General features: G+C 43.6%; 1 pseudogene; it reads left to right on the forward strand.

Annotated features, from left to right (window-relative positions):
• The first annotated feature begins 704 nt into the window (after positions 1 to 704).
• On the forward strand, positions 705 to 5,023 carry LOC141106649 (olfactory receptor 1J21-like; annotated as a pseudogene).
• The last annotated feature ends 10,378 nt before the right edge of the window (positions 5,024 to 15,401 follow it).

Here is a 15,401-nt window from a genome sequence, read left to right on the forward strand (position 1 = left end):
CTTTTGCGTATCTCGGCAAGTCCGCGGGGAGTATGGTTTCGGGGACACCCCTCAACTTTATGTTGTTCCTACGGGACCTGTCTTCTAAATCGGCCAGCTTGGCCCGCATCCATGCCTGTTCTTCTTTAACTGTGTCATAGGCATCAATGATTTCATTAACTGTGGATGTGCATGCCTGTATCCCTCTCTCAGTGTTAGTCACCCTGTTATCTAGCAAGTGAATATCAGAGGTGATTCTGTGGAACATGGATGAGAGGTCCGTCATGAGGGAGGTCTGGAGGGAGATCAGCATGTCCTTCAATGTGGTATCCATGACTGGTTGCCCTGAGGTAGGGAAGGATGCCATAGAGGAGATCAGGGCCTGGTCTATGGAGAAGGGAGTAGGAGCCTGGGCCTCAATTTGTTGGTGTTGTGACCGGTGCGGCGGCGTGTCCAGCCGCATTTTAGCTTTGGCTGGGCTGCTGGGGAGGGGGTCACCCTCCGGGTTCTGGGATGGGTCAGGTACAGTACCTTGATCCGAGTAATCAGCCGTGGAAGCGTCCGGGAGGTCCGTGTAAGGTCCGCGCGGCGCGGCCTGGTCGGCGCCATCTTGGATTTCCCGGCCCGCCGGCTTATAGGCAAATTCGGTCAGTTTCTGGGGCCTGTGGTCGGTAAATCTCTTTCTGGATGCCTGCATCGTTGTCCCCTGAAGGTGAGGAGTGAGGATGTGTGAGGATGGCGTCGTTGCTGCGGCCGATTGCGCTGGATTGTGTCCCCTGGCTGGCGAGCTGTGAGCTTAGGCGTCCATCTTCCTCTCCGGCCGGCCACGCCCCCTCGTTTGGGCAATTCTTTAGTCCGCAGCCCCAAGGTCTGATCGGTTCCAGCAACCATTGCCAGCGTCTGATTTACATGGTGCAGGAATATCTACAGGCAAGATCAGACTTGGAGACCTTTCCAACCGAAAATCCACTGAGTTACTGGGTCTTGAGGATGGATCACTGGTCAGAGCTTGCACAATATGCAATTGAGCTACTGGCCTGTTCTGCATCCAGCGTTCTTTCTGAACACACATTCAGTGCTGCTGGAGGCTTTGTAACCGATCACAGAGTGTGCCTGTCCACAGACTCAGTTGATCGGCTCACCTTCATAAAAATTAATCAGTCTTGGATCACCAGCTACCAAGCACCTGATGCTGATGTAACCGATTAATTTTTCTATGAATGTGAGATCCCTTTAAGACTGCCTATGCTGAGTGACTATCCTGTTATGCTGAGTAACTATCCTATTCCTCCTCAATGTTCATGTTGATGGCTTCTAAGAACATATTTCAGGGCACCACCACCAGTGCCTAAGGCCTTTGCAAGCACTGACATCAGATGATATTTACTATGGACATCCATAGTTAGGCTAACCACTTTGGGACGTCCGGATATTTATCCGCTTGTTATGGAGTCCATATGGAAAACTCTAACGCTCACCTGCCCCTAACATTTGTGCCTAACATTGATGCTGGAAACACAGTACGCTTACAACCCTTCCACTATTATGGTCTGGCGTCCATGGAATACTTCACTTGATTTAATCATCTTTAGTGCTGTTTGAACATAGAATCATCCCATTTGAATTCAGACATTTGTAAAACATTTCCATCATTCTCAACTCTCAAACCCCTGATGAAGGTGTCAGAATACTGGAAACGCATCGGGTATTGGGGTACACCACCCCTAGGAGAGTACATATGACATGATGATTCATATTTGTATATTTCTTGTCTTGTTTCTTTATGGAATGTATTTTTGTATTGTGTAGACACTTTTATGCCTTTTTACTGTATATCATTAAAATACACTATTTTTTACTAAATAGAGTTGGTGGTCTGTCAAAGTCCCATTGAGGGGAACATTTTTCTTTGCTCCTTGGAAACATGACCATTGCTGTATTGGTGTGTCTGGTTCCCCAGCTTCATACTCCAATTTATTTCTTCTTGAATAATTTTGCTATTAGTGATGTTATATATGTTTCAGTTACTCTTCCAAAACTGCTCTCCATACTCCGAGTCCTAACACAGGATCATTGGCTTTCTTTCTCCGCTTGTATGACTCAGATATACTTCTTCTCATTGTCAGCTGGTTGTGATATATTTCTACTGACCTCCATGTCATATGACCGATATATTGCAGTCTGTAAGCCATTACAATTATTCCTTACTTACGTATTCACACCCCCTTAAATTTTTCACTCTTTGTTATATTGCAGCCATTTGCTAAAATCATTTAAGTTCATTTTTTTCCTCATTAATGTACACACAGCACCCCATATTGACAGAAAAACACAGAATTGTTGACATTTTTGCAGATTTTTTAAAAAGAAAAACTGAAATATCACATGGTCCTAAGTATTCAGACTTTGCTCAGTATTTAGTAGAAGCACCCTTTTGATCTAATATAGCTATGAGTCTTTTTGGGAAAGATGCAACAAGTTTTTCACACCTGGATTTGGGGATCCTCTGCCATTCCTCCTTGCAGATCGTCTCCAGTTCTGTCAGTTTGGATGGTAAACATTGGTGGACAGCCATTTTTAGGTCTCTCCAGAGATGCTCATTTGGGTTTAAGTCAGGGCTCTGGCTGGGCCATTCAAGAACAGTCATGGAGTTGTTGTGAAGCCACTCCTTTGTTATTTTAGCTGTGTGCTTAGGGTCTTTGACTTGTTGGAAGGTAGACTTTCGGCCCAGTCTGAGATCCTGAGCACTCTGGAGAAGGTTTTCATCCAGGATATCCCTGTACTTGGCCACATTCATCTTTCCTTCGATCGCAACCAGTTGTCCTGTCCCTGCAGCTGAAAAACACCCCCACAGCATGATGCTGCCACCACCATGCTTCACTGTTTGGACTGTATTGGACAAGTGATGAGCAGTGCCTGGTTTTCTCCAAACATACCGCTTAAAATTAAGGCCAAAAAGTTCTATCTTGGTCTCATCAGACCAGAGAATCTTATTTCTCACCATCTTGGAGTGCTTCAGGTGTTTTTTTTTTGCAAACTCCATGCAGGCTTTTATGTGTCTTGCACTGAGGAGAGGCTTCCATCGGGCCATTCTGCCATAAAGCCCCAATTGGTGGAGGGCTGCAGTGATAGTTGACTTTCTACAACTTTCTCCCATCTCCCGACTGCATCTCTCGAGCTCAGCCACAGTGATCTTTGGGTTCTTCTTTACCTCTCTCACCAAGTCTCTACTCACCCGATAGCTCAGTTTGGCCGGACGGCCAGCTCTAGGAGGGGTCATCCCAAATGTTTTCCATTTAAGGATTATGGAGGCCACTGTGCTCTTAGGAACCTTAAGTGAAGCAGAATTTTTTTGTAACCTTAGCCAGATCTGTGCTTTGCCACAATTCTGTCTCTGAGCTCTTCAGGCAGTTCCTTTGACCTCATGATTCTCATTTGCTCTGACGTGTACTGTGAGCTGTAAGGTCTTACATAGACAGGTGTGTGGCTTTTCTAATCAAGTCTAATCAGTATAATCAAAAACAGCTGGACTCAAATGAAGGTGTAGAACCATCTCAAGGATGATCAGAAGAAATGGACAGCACCTGAGTTAAATACTATAAACTCACGGAGGTCTCGACCAATCAGAATCCCTGATGAAGTCACGAGGTCACGTGACGCAACGCGTAGGATCCCGTTAGCCATCGCATACAACACTACACACTGCTTTGACCCAGAATTGCTGTTAGTGTGAACCGGAAGCTTTGCACCAGGTGACGGCGTTCCGCCGCCATCTTTGCTTGTCACCGCCCCACACTGTATCCACAGTGTGGATGTTTTTATTCACCGTTTGGAAAGTGTTTTCCTTTTTGATTTAATAAAAAATTTTATAAACGAACTACACCATTGGGAGCCCCCTTGTTCCTTTTTTCCCCACTCGGTTGGACTGGAGCTCAGGATCCTGAATTGCCCTTAACCAGAAGTGGCTAAAGCATCCACTCACCAGGAACCACAACCAGTGGATACCTCCCAACTACTCCTAGACCATCACCTTTTATCTACACTAAGGCTTTATCTTAAGGCCTTTAAGGTAAGGGCAATGGGAGACCTTTTATAAAGGGAAGGAATTTATTTGACCACTGAGTATATGTGGAAGTCTATCATCCAGCTGATTTATCACTGCATTGTCTAACTGGAAATTAGAAGCCTTCACTCTTTATTGTTATCACTATTGGACACTTTGAATATTGTTTTTATTGGTTGTATATTATTCACGTGGCTTATCAGCCAACACTTATTAATTATTATTCACTTTATGTGTTTGCGCGAAATCTTATTTACAACAAATATATGAGTGTCACAGCAAAGGGTCTGAATATTTAGGACCATGTGATATTTCAGTTTTTCTTTTTTAATAAATCTGCAAAAATGTCAACAATTCTGTGTTTTTCTGTCAATATAGTGTTGTGTGTACATTAATGAGGAAAACAATGAACTTAAATGATTTTAGCAAATGGCTGCAATATAACAAAGAGTGAAAAATTTAAGGGGGTCTGAATACTTTCCGTCCCCACTGTATATCACTGACTAATGCAATAATCAATGTGTTAACCACATCTCTATTATCCTAGTGTCTCACACAAACCATTTATTTTGTAATGTGAAAGAACTGTATTCAATAACCTCTAGTGATGCTACAAGCAGAAACATATTTCTGTTATGTCAGGATGTACTGTTGACATCTTTTTCTTTTTTGCTTATTATGACCTCCTATGTATTCATCATCTCCACCGTACGAAAAATTAATTCCTCAGAGGGACGACTGAAAGCTTATTCCAGTTGTACCTCCCACCTCACCACAGTAATATTATTCTATGGTCCAGTCATTATATTGTATGGCAAACCAGAATCGGAAGGTTCCAAGGAACTGGACAAGTTGCTGACCTTGCTTTATACGGCTGTGGTTCCAATGCTCAACCCATTTGTCTACATTTTAAGGAACCAAGATGTTTTGAATGCTATACAAAATATAAAAATGAGGAGGAACCTGATTTTCCCGAAATAATATATTTCAAAAGCTAACTAATCTATTTTATCAGAGCCAATCTAAGTGCCATCAGCTGTTAGAGGAAGGATGGACCTCTAAGGAGCAGAGCTTCCCCTTGAGCCTGGGGGAGGGATTGGACTCACGGAGCCTTGTGTTGTGAATACCAGGGTTTTTCTGGCAAGACTTCTTCCCGGAAAAGTTGTTAAATTATAGAGTGGTCATATAAGCATGTGACATAGATCTATCCACAACTCAGCACCGAACATCAGGTAGAATGGTTCCCAATAACCATCAATGAGCTGTACATGTAGATTCAAACGAGCAGCTCCACGACTGTACATTAGCGCCAGCTTCCGATTTACATAGATATCACCAGAGTAATAAACATAAAAACTCCTATAGTATAGCATGTTAAGAATAGTTCAAAGGCTTCATTAAGAATGTACTTACAAACATCAATAATAACAGGCATTCAAACAATTTGATCAAAATGACCACAGCTAGTAGCATGCTTGCGTCATACATCAGGTCCCCTGCTAACACGTTTCCTCATCAGCAGACATCGCCACATGAGATACAGCTCATTGATAGTTGATGGGAGCCTTTCTACCTGATGTTCAGTGATGAGTTGATAGATCTATGTCACATGCTTATACAACTACTCTATAATTTTGAGGGTCCAACTTTTCCGGTAAGAGGACTTGCTGGAAACACTGTGGTGCTGTGTGCTTTCTTCATCACACTAAAGCTGGTGTGAGTCTTTCATCAGTCCTTCCAATATTCATTATATGGACTTTATATGTTTTTGCTAATATTCACTATATGTGTTTTGAATGCCATTTAGTATATTTGATTAGCACTGCATAGTAGGACTTTTTTATCTTTGCATTTGTCATCAACAAATTATTGCTGGCTGCTTTTGTCTTCTTTAGAGGAAGCGTGGATTAATTGTGTTTTTGGGGAATTTCTGAACTGTTTGCTATTGCCAGCACTGTTTACAATTGTTCTCTTGTAGAACTTGTACTCTTCAAGTAAAGTTGAAAGATACTCAATGTCTCATCATTGTATCACCCATGGTAACATTATTTAGCAGATGTTGAGGGCTAAGCTACCTGCTGAAGAAGAGTTAATGTGTTAATTACCATGCACCATTGACCTGGGCCTCCATTTAGCATGGGCCCTGGGTGCTTGGATGAACTCCTGGAGCCTTATGCCCCGTACACACGGTCGGATTTTCCGATGGACAATGTCCGATCGGAGCGTGTTGTCGGATATTCCGACCGTGTGTGGGCTCCATCGGACATTTTCCATCGGATTTTCTGACACACAAAGTTGGAGAGCAGGAGATAAAATTTTCCGACAACAAAATCCGTTGTCGGAAATTCTGATCGTGTGTACACAAATCCGACAGACAAAGTGCCACGCATGCTCAGAATAAATAAAGAGATGAAAGCTATTGGCCACTGCCCCGTTTATAGTCCCGACGTACATGTTTTACGTCACTGCGTTTAAAACGATCGGATTTTCCGACAACTTTGTGTGACCGTGTGTATGCAAGACAAGTTTGAGCCAACATCCATCGGAAAAAATCCATGGATTTTGTTGTCGGAATGTCCAAACAAAGTCCGACCGTGTGTACAGGGCATTAATCTGGACCACGTCAGAGCACAGGCCTGTGCGTGCAGTGCTCCCTTTTTTTATGGGGTTATTAGGAACTGTGACCAGGAGAATGACATTTTCCTAATTTAAATAATGTCCAGGGATTGGCCGAACATCCCCCTGTTCGGTTCGCAGCAGAACTCTGGAACAGGAGAAATGTTCTAACCCGAACAGCGAAGCCCATTGAAGTCTATGGGAGCCGAACAGGAAAAATCAAAAGTGCCCATTTTGAATGCAAGTAATTGGCCATAAAAGGGGTATGGACGTCTGAGTACTGCCCTGGGGAACATGTATCAATAAAAAAAAAAAAAGATTGTTTTTTAAGGAGCAGTGATTTTAACCACTTGAAGATCAGCCGCCCAGTTGTACTGCGGCGTGTTTGCTCTCTTGGGCAAATCACCGTCATTGTACGTCGCCTGCTTTAGGAGCTCTAGGGGGTGCGCGGCACAACGCTGGAGCCGATATGTGTGGCCGGTGGCCAGGATGTCCGCTGGCCACCTGCGATGGCTCCACAGAGAGCCAGAACGTGGGTTTTTTTTAACTAGTGTTTAGGAACAGTAATCTTTCTCTTCCTCCAGTCAGTCCCATCCCACCACAGTTTGAAACACCTCCCAGGGAACACATTTGAATCCTTAATCGCCCCCTAGTGTTAACCCCTTAATTGCCAGTGACATTTACACAGTAATCAGTGCAGTATAAAAGTCAATGGTCCCAAAAATGTGTCAAAAGTGTCTGGTCTGTCTGCCGCAGTGTCGCAGTCCCGCTAAAAAGATCACCACCATTATTAGTAAAAAAAATTAAAAATAATAAAAATGCCATAAATCTATCCCCTATTTTGTAGATGCTATAACTTTTGCGCAAACCAATCAATATACACTTATTGCGATTTTTTTTTACCAAAAATATATAGAAGAATACATATTGGCCTAAACTGATGAAGGCATTTTTTTCTTGGGGGATATTTATTATAACAAAAATAAAAAATATTGTTTTTTTTCAAAATTGTCGCTCTTTTTTTGTTTAACCACTTGACGACCGCCGCACGATGATGTACGTCGGCAGAGTGGCATGGGCAGGCAAAAGGGCTTACATGTACGTCCTTGCCTGCCTGCGGGTGGGGGGTCCGATTAGACCCCCCCCGGTGCCGGCGGCGGTCGGATTCAGGTCAGGGGCGATCAAAGGTGAGGGGGAGGCCACTCATTCCTGGCTCCCCCCTCGCGATCACTCCTGGCCAATGACAGACTTCCTTGGCTTCTGTAATGTAAACAGAAGCGGAGGAAGTGATTTCACCTCTCCTCGGCTCGGCAGTTTCCGTTCCGGCGCCGAGGAGAGAAGACTGTAATGTGAGTGCACCAAACACACACACAGTAGAACATGCCAGGCACACAAAACACCCCCCTTTACCCCCCGATCCCCCCCTGATCACCCCTCCTCCTCTGTCACACTGACACCAAGCAGTTTTTTTTTTTTTGATTACTGCGTGGTGTCAGTTTGTGACAGTTAGTGTGTTAGGGCAGTTAGGGTTAGCCCCCTTTAGGTCTAGGGTACCCCTCTAACCCCCCCTAATAAAGTTTTAACCCCTTGATCACCCCCTGTCGCCAGTGTCACTAAGCGATCATTTTTCTGATCGCTGTATTAGTGTCACTGGTGACGCTAGTTAGGGACGTAAATATTTAGGTTCGCCGTCAGCGTTTTATAGCGACAGGGACCCCCATATACTATCTAATAAATGTTTTAACCCCTTGATTGCCCCCTAGTTAACCCTTTCACCACTGATCACCGTATAACCGTTACGGGTGACGCTGGTTAGTTCGTTTATTGTTTATAGTGTCAGGGCACCCGCCGTTTATTACCGAATAAAGGTTTAGCCCCCTGATTGCCCGGCGGTGATATGCGTCGCCCCAGGTAGTGTTAGATTAGCGCCAGTACCGCTAACACCCACGCACGTAGCATACGCCTCCCTTAGTGGTATAGTATCTGAATGGATCAATATCTGATCCGATCAGATCTATACTAGCGTCCCCAGCAGTTTAGGGTTCCCAAAAACGCAATGTTAGCGGGATCAGCCCAGATACCTGCTAGCACCTGCGTTTTGCCCCTCCGCCCGGCCCAGCCCAGCCCAGCCCACCCAAGTGCAGTATTGATCGATCACTGTCACTTACAAAACACTAAAAGCATAACTGCAGCGTTCGCAGAGTCAGGCCTGATCCCTGCGATCGCTAACAGTTTTTTTGGTAGCGTTTTGGTGAACTGGCAAGCCCCAGCGGCCTAGTACACCCCGGTCGTAGTCAAACCAGCACTGCAGTAACACTTGGTGACGTGGCCAGTCCCATAAATGCAGTTCAAGCTGGTGAGGTGGCAAGCACAAGTAGTGTCCCGCTGCCACCAAGAAGAAGACAAACAGGCCCGTCGTGCCCATCATGCCCTTCCTGCTGCATTCGCCAATCCTATTTGGGAACCCACCACTTCTGCAGCACCCGTAATTCCCCCATTCACATCCCCAACCAAATGCAGTCGGCTGCATGAGAGGCATTTTTATGTCCTCCCGAGTACCCCTACCCAACGAACCCCCCAAAAAAGATGTTGTGACTGCAGCAAGCGCGGATATAGGCATGACACCCGCTATTATTGTCCCTCCTGTCCTGATAATCCTGGTCTTTGCATTGGTGAATGTTTTGAACGCTACCATACACTAGTTGAGTATTAGCGTAGGGTACAGCATTGCACAGACTAGGCACACTTTCACAGGGTCTCCCAAGATGCCATCGCATTTTGAGAGACCTGAACCTGGAACCGGTTACAGTTATAAAAGTTAGTTACAAAAAAAGTGTAAAAAAAAAAAAAATATATATAAAATAAAAAAAAATAGTTGTCATTTTATTGTTCTCTCTCTCTCTATTCTCTCTCTATCGTTCTGCTCTTTTTTACTGTATTCTATTCTGCAATGTTTTATTGTTATTATGTTTTATCATGTTTGCTTTTCAGGTATGCAATTTTTTATACTTTACCGTTTACTGTGTTTTATTGTTAACCATTTTTTTGTCTTCAGGTACGCCATTCACGACTTTGAGTGGTTATACCAGAATGATGCCTGCAGGTTTAGGTATCATCTTGGTATCATTCTTTTCAGCCAGCGGTCAGCTTTCATGTAAAAGCAATCCTAGTGGCTAATTAGCCTCTAGACTGCTTTTACAAGCAGTGGGAGGGAATGCCCCCCCACCCCCCACCCCCCACCGTCTTCCGAGTTTTTCTCTGGTTCTCCTGTCTCAACAGGGAACCTGAGAATGCAGCCGGTGATTCAGCCAGCTGACCATAGAGCTGATCAGAGACCAGAGTGGCTCCAAACATCTCCATGGCCTAAGAAACCGGAAGCTACGAGCATTTCATGACTTAGATTTCGCCGGATGTAAACAGCGCCATTGGGAAATTGGGAAAGCATTTTATCACACCGATCTTGGTGTGGTCAGATGCTTTGAGGGCAGAGGAGAGATCTAGGGTCTAATAGACCCCAATTTTTTAAAAAAAGAGTACCTGTCACTACCTATTGCTATCATAGGGGATATTTACATTCCCTGAGATAACAATAAAAATGAATAAAAAAAAAAAAATGAAAGGAACAGTTTAAAAATAAGATAAAAAAGCAAAAAAATAATAAAGAAAAAAAAAAAAAAAGCACCCCTGTCCCCCCCTGCTCTCGCGCAAAGGCGAACGCAAGCGTCGGTCTGGCGTCAAATGTAAACAGCAATTGCACCATGCATGTGAGGTATCACCGCGAACGTCAGATCGAGGGCAGTTATTTTAGCAGTAGACCTCCTCTGTAAATCTAAAGTGGTAACCTGTAAAGGCTTTTAAAAATGTATTTAGTTTGTCGCCACTGCAAGTTTGTGCGCAATTTTAAAGCATGTCATGTTTGGTATCCATGTACTCGGCCTAAGATCATCTTTTTTATTTCATCAAACATTTGGGCAATATAGTGTGTTTTAGTGCATTAAAATTTAAAAAAGTGTGTTTTTTCCCCAAAAAATGCGTTTGAAAAATCGCTGTGCAAATACTGTGCGAAAAAAAAAAAATGAAACACCCACCATTTTAATCTGTAGGGCATTTGCTTTAAAAATATATATAATGTTTGGGGGTTTAAGGTAATTTTCTTGCAAAAAAAATATTTTTTCATGTAAACAATAAGTGTCAGAAAGGGCTTTGTCTTCAAGTGGTTAGAAGAGTGGGTAATGTGTGACATAAACTTCTAAACATTGTGCATAAAATGCCAGGACAGTCCAAAACCCCCCAAATGACCCCATTTTGGAAAGTAGACACCACAAGCTATTTGCTGAGAGGCATGTCGAGTCCATGGAATATTTTATATTGTGACACAAGTTGCGGGAAAGAGACAATTTTTTTTTTTTTTTTGCACAAAGTTGTCACTAAATGATATATTGCTCAAACATGCCATGGGAATATGTGAAATTACACCCCAAAATACATTCTGTTGCTTCTCCTGAGTACGGGAATACCACATGTGTGAGACTTTTTGGGAGCCTAGCCGCGTACGGGACCCCAAAAACCAAGCACCGCCTTCAGGCTTTCTAAGGGCGTACATTTTTGATTTCACTCTTCACTGCCTATCACAGTTTCGGAGGCCATGGAATGCCCAGGTGGCACAAAACCCCCCCAAATGGCACCATTTTGGAAAGTAGACACCCCAAGCTATTTGCTGAGAGGTATAGTGAGTATTTTGCAGACCTCACTTTTTGTCACAAAGTTTTGAAATTTGAAAAAAGAAAAAAAAATGTTTTTCCTTGTCTTTCTTCATTTTCAAAAACAAATGAGAGCTGCAAAATACTCACCATGCCTCTCAGCAAATAGCTTGTGGTGTCTACTTTCCAAAATGGGGTCATTTGGGGGGGGGGGTTGTGCCACCTGGGCATTCCATGGCCTCCGAAACTGTGATAGGCAGTGAAGTGTGAAATAAAAAAAAAAATCAAGAAATCCTGAAGGCGGTGATTGGTTTTCGGTGCCCCGTACGCAGCTAGGCTCCCAAAAAGTCCCACACATGTGGTATCCCCATACTCAGGAGAAGCAGCTGAATGCATTTTGGGGTGCAATTCCACATATGCCCATGGCCTGTGTGAGCAATATATCATTTAGTGACAACTTTGTGCAAAAAAAAAAAAAAAAAATGTCACTTTCCCGCAACTTGTGTCAAAATATAAAATATTCCATGGACTCAACATGCCTCTCAGCAAATAGCTTGGGGTGTCTACTTTCCAAAATGGGGCCATTTGGGGGGGGGGGTTTGTGCCATCTGGGCATTTTATGGCCTTCAAAACTGTGATAGGTAGTGAGGAGTGAAATCAAAAATTTACGCCCTTAGAAATCCTGAAGGCGGTGATTGGTTTTCGGGGCCCAGTACGCGGCTAGGCTCCCAAAAAGTCCCACACATGTGGTATCCCCATACTCAGGGAAGCAGCTGAATGCATTTTGGGGTGCAATTCCACATAGGCCATGGCCTGTGTGAGCAATATATCATTTAGTGACAACTTTTGTAAATTTTTTTTTTTTTTGTCATTATTCAATCACTTGGGACAAAAAAAATAAATATTCAATGGGTTCAACATGCCTCTCAGCAATTTCCTTGGGGTGTCTACTTTCCAAAATGGGGTCATTTGGGGGGGGGGGTTGTACTGCCCTGCCATTTTAGCACCTCAAGAAATGACATATGCAGTCATAAACTAAAAGCTGTGTAAATTCCAGAAAATGTACCCTAGTTTGTAGACGCTATAACTTTTGCGCAAACCAATAAATATACGCTTATTGACATTTTTTTTACCAAAGACATGTGGCCAAATACATTTTGGCCTAAATGTATGACTAAAATTGAGTTTATTGGATTTTTTTTATAACAAACAGTAGAACATATCATTTTTTTTTCAAAATTTTCAGTCTTTTTCCGTTTATAGCGCAAAAAATAAAAACGGCAGAGGTGATCAAATACCATCAAAAGAAAGCTCTATTTGTGGGAAGAAAAGGACGCAAATTTCGTTTGTGTACAGCATTGCATGACCGCGCAATTAGCAGTTAAAGCGACGCAGTGCCAAATTGGACAAAGTCCTCAGGTCCTTAGGCAGCATAATGGTCCGGGGCTGAAGTGGTTAAAGCGCAAAAAATAAAAACCACAGAGGTGATCAAATACCACCAAAAGAAAGCTCTATTTGTGGGAAAAAACAGTACTTAAATAAAAACTGTGTTTAGGTACAACATTGCACAACCATGGAATTGTCAGTTAAAGCGACGCAGTGCCGTATCACAAAAAATGGCTGGGTCATTAAGGGGGCAAATCCTTCCGGTCCTTAAGTGGTTAATGATGCTTAAAGTGCAACAATAAGAATGAAAAATTCCTTTAAATATCGTGCCTGGGGGTCCCCTTAGTGTGCCTGTAAAGAGGCGCATTTGTAGCATATACAGAACATGCTACAGCAGAACTGACATTTCTAAAAAAAAAAACGAAAAAAAAAACCAAGTCAAATCCTATTTAAAATGACTCGCGGTTACAATTTAAAAAATTAAGAAAAAAACAGCATGTTTTTTTTTTTTTTAATGGAGTAGGGTCCCCCCCAAAATCCATACCAGACCCTAATCCGAGCATGCAACCCGGCAGTTCAGAAAAAGTAAGGGAATGAGCGAGCACCCCCCCCTGAACCATACCAGGCCACATGCCCTCAACATGGGGGGGTGCTTTGGGGCAGGGGGAGCTTGTCATGGGGGGCATGGGGATAAATGACTCTTCCCAACACGCCTGGGCTGTGGTTGTCAGGGTCAGCAGGTGGTGACTTATCGGAATCTGGAAGCCCCCTTTACCACAAGGGCCCCCAGATCCCGCCCCCTATGTGAATTGGTATCGGTACCCATTCACCAAAAAAAGTGTCAAAAAGTAGGAACCACAGGAAACAGTTTGACAAATCCTTTAATAAAAAATAAATAAGTATCCCTCGATGTACATCCATCGTCATTCACGACGTCCGCCAGACCCGAATGGTTGTGGGGAGTCTGTGGGTGGGGGCTTATCAGAATCTGGAAGCCCCATTTAACAATAAGTTGGCACCTAGATACCACAACACCCCCCCCCCAATGTGAATGAGTAATGCCGCGTACACACGGTCGGACTTTTTGTCTACAAAAGTCCGACAGCCTGTCCGACAGACTTCCGGCGGACTTCCGGCGGACTTTCCGCGGACTTGCAGCAGACTTTCTAACGAACAGACTTGCCTACACACGACCACACAAAAGTCCGACGGATTCGTACGTGATGACGTACACCGGACTAAAATAAGGAAGTTCATAGCCAGTAGCCAATAGCTGCCCTAGCGTGGGTTTTTGTCCGTCGGACTAGCACACAGACGAGCGGATTTCGGGGTCCGTCGTAGTTACGACGTAAAGATTTGAAGCATGTTTCAAATCTAAAGTCCGTCAGATTTGAGGCTGAAAAAGTCTGCTGAAAGTCCGGAGAAGCCCACACACGATCGGATTACCAGCCAGCTTTAGTCCGTCGGCGTCCGTTGGACTTTTGTAGACGAAAAGTCCGACCGTGTGTACGCGGCATAAGGGGTATAGTGTACCCATGCTTATTCACGAAAAAAAATCTAAAGTGTAAAACACAGAAATGACTTTTGACAAATCCTTTATTTCAAAAAGAAAGAGAAAAAAAAGTCAAAAAGAAAACAAAACAATTACCTGACAACTCCACTCAATAAATGACAGTTCCCTGAGATTCTGATTCTAATTTCAAGGATCCTCTCTATCTCTGAGGCATCTGTTGGCTCCAATAAAGATAACAACACTATCAGCACCCACAGTTACTAGACGTGCAAAATGGTAAAACTAGTTGTGTTTAGTTTTGGATAGATTTGTTATGTTACTAATTTTATTTCATTGATGTGTTTCAGAATTAATTTAGTTTTGTTTTGTTTCATTTAATTTCATTTTGTTTATTAATTTTTTAACTAATTAAAAATTCTGTATGAAGAATATCTGGTTGTTAAGAAGAGGACAGGGAAGAAGTTTGCTGCGTTCTTAACAACTGATGACTGTCAGCTGTCAGTGGGCTTACCTGCCGAGAGCTGAAATGTAAACAAAAGAATGTCATCAATAGAAAAGTAAAAAAAAAGCATGGAGTCCACCACCCCCATCCAGGCCCTTTGGGTCTGGTATGGATTCTAAGGGGAACACCATGCCAAAATGTAAAAGAAAATGGTGTGGGTCCCCCCCAAAATCCATACCATACCCTTATCCAAGCATGCAGCTTGGCAGGCCAGGAAAGGGGGGGGGGGGGCGAGTGAGCTCTGACCCCCCCACCCAGAAGCACCTCTGGAAGCTTCCTTTAACAAGTGGGCCTCCAGCCCCCCCCCATGTGTGAGTGACTATGGGGTAGATAAGGGTAAAATAGATATAATAGATAAGGGGCAGAGTCACTTGATGATGTCAGAGGGTGACCCCACCACGTGTGATGTCAAGAGACAAGTGCCTCTTCCCCACAACCCTGGGCAGTGGTTGTAGCAGTCTGAGGGTGGGGGGCTTATTGGAATCTGGAAGCTTCCTTTAACAAGTGGGCCTCCAGCCCCCCCCCATGTGTGAGTGACTATGGGGTAGATAAGGGTAAAATAGATATAATAGATAAGGGGCAGAGTCACTTGATGATGTCAGAGGGTGACCCCACCACGTGTGATGTCAAGAGACAAGGGCC

The sequence above is a fragment of the Aquarana catesbeiana genome, linkage group LG08 (genome assembly GCF_042186555.1).
Source record: "Aquarana catesbeiana isolate 2022-GZ linkage group LG08, ASM4218655v1, whole genome shotgun sequence".
NCBI classification, from domain to species: Eukaryota; Metazoa; Chordata; class Amphibia; order Anura; family Ranidae; genus Aquarana; species Aquarana catesbeiana.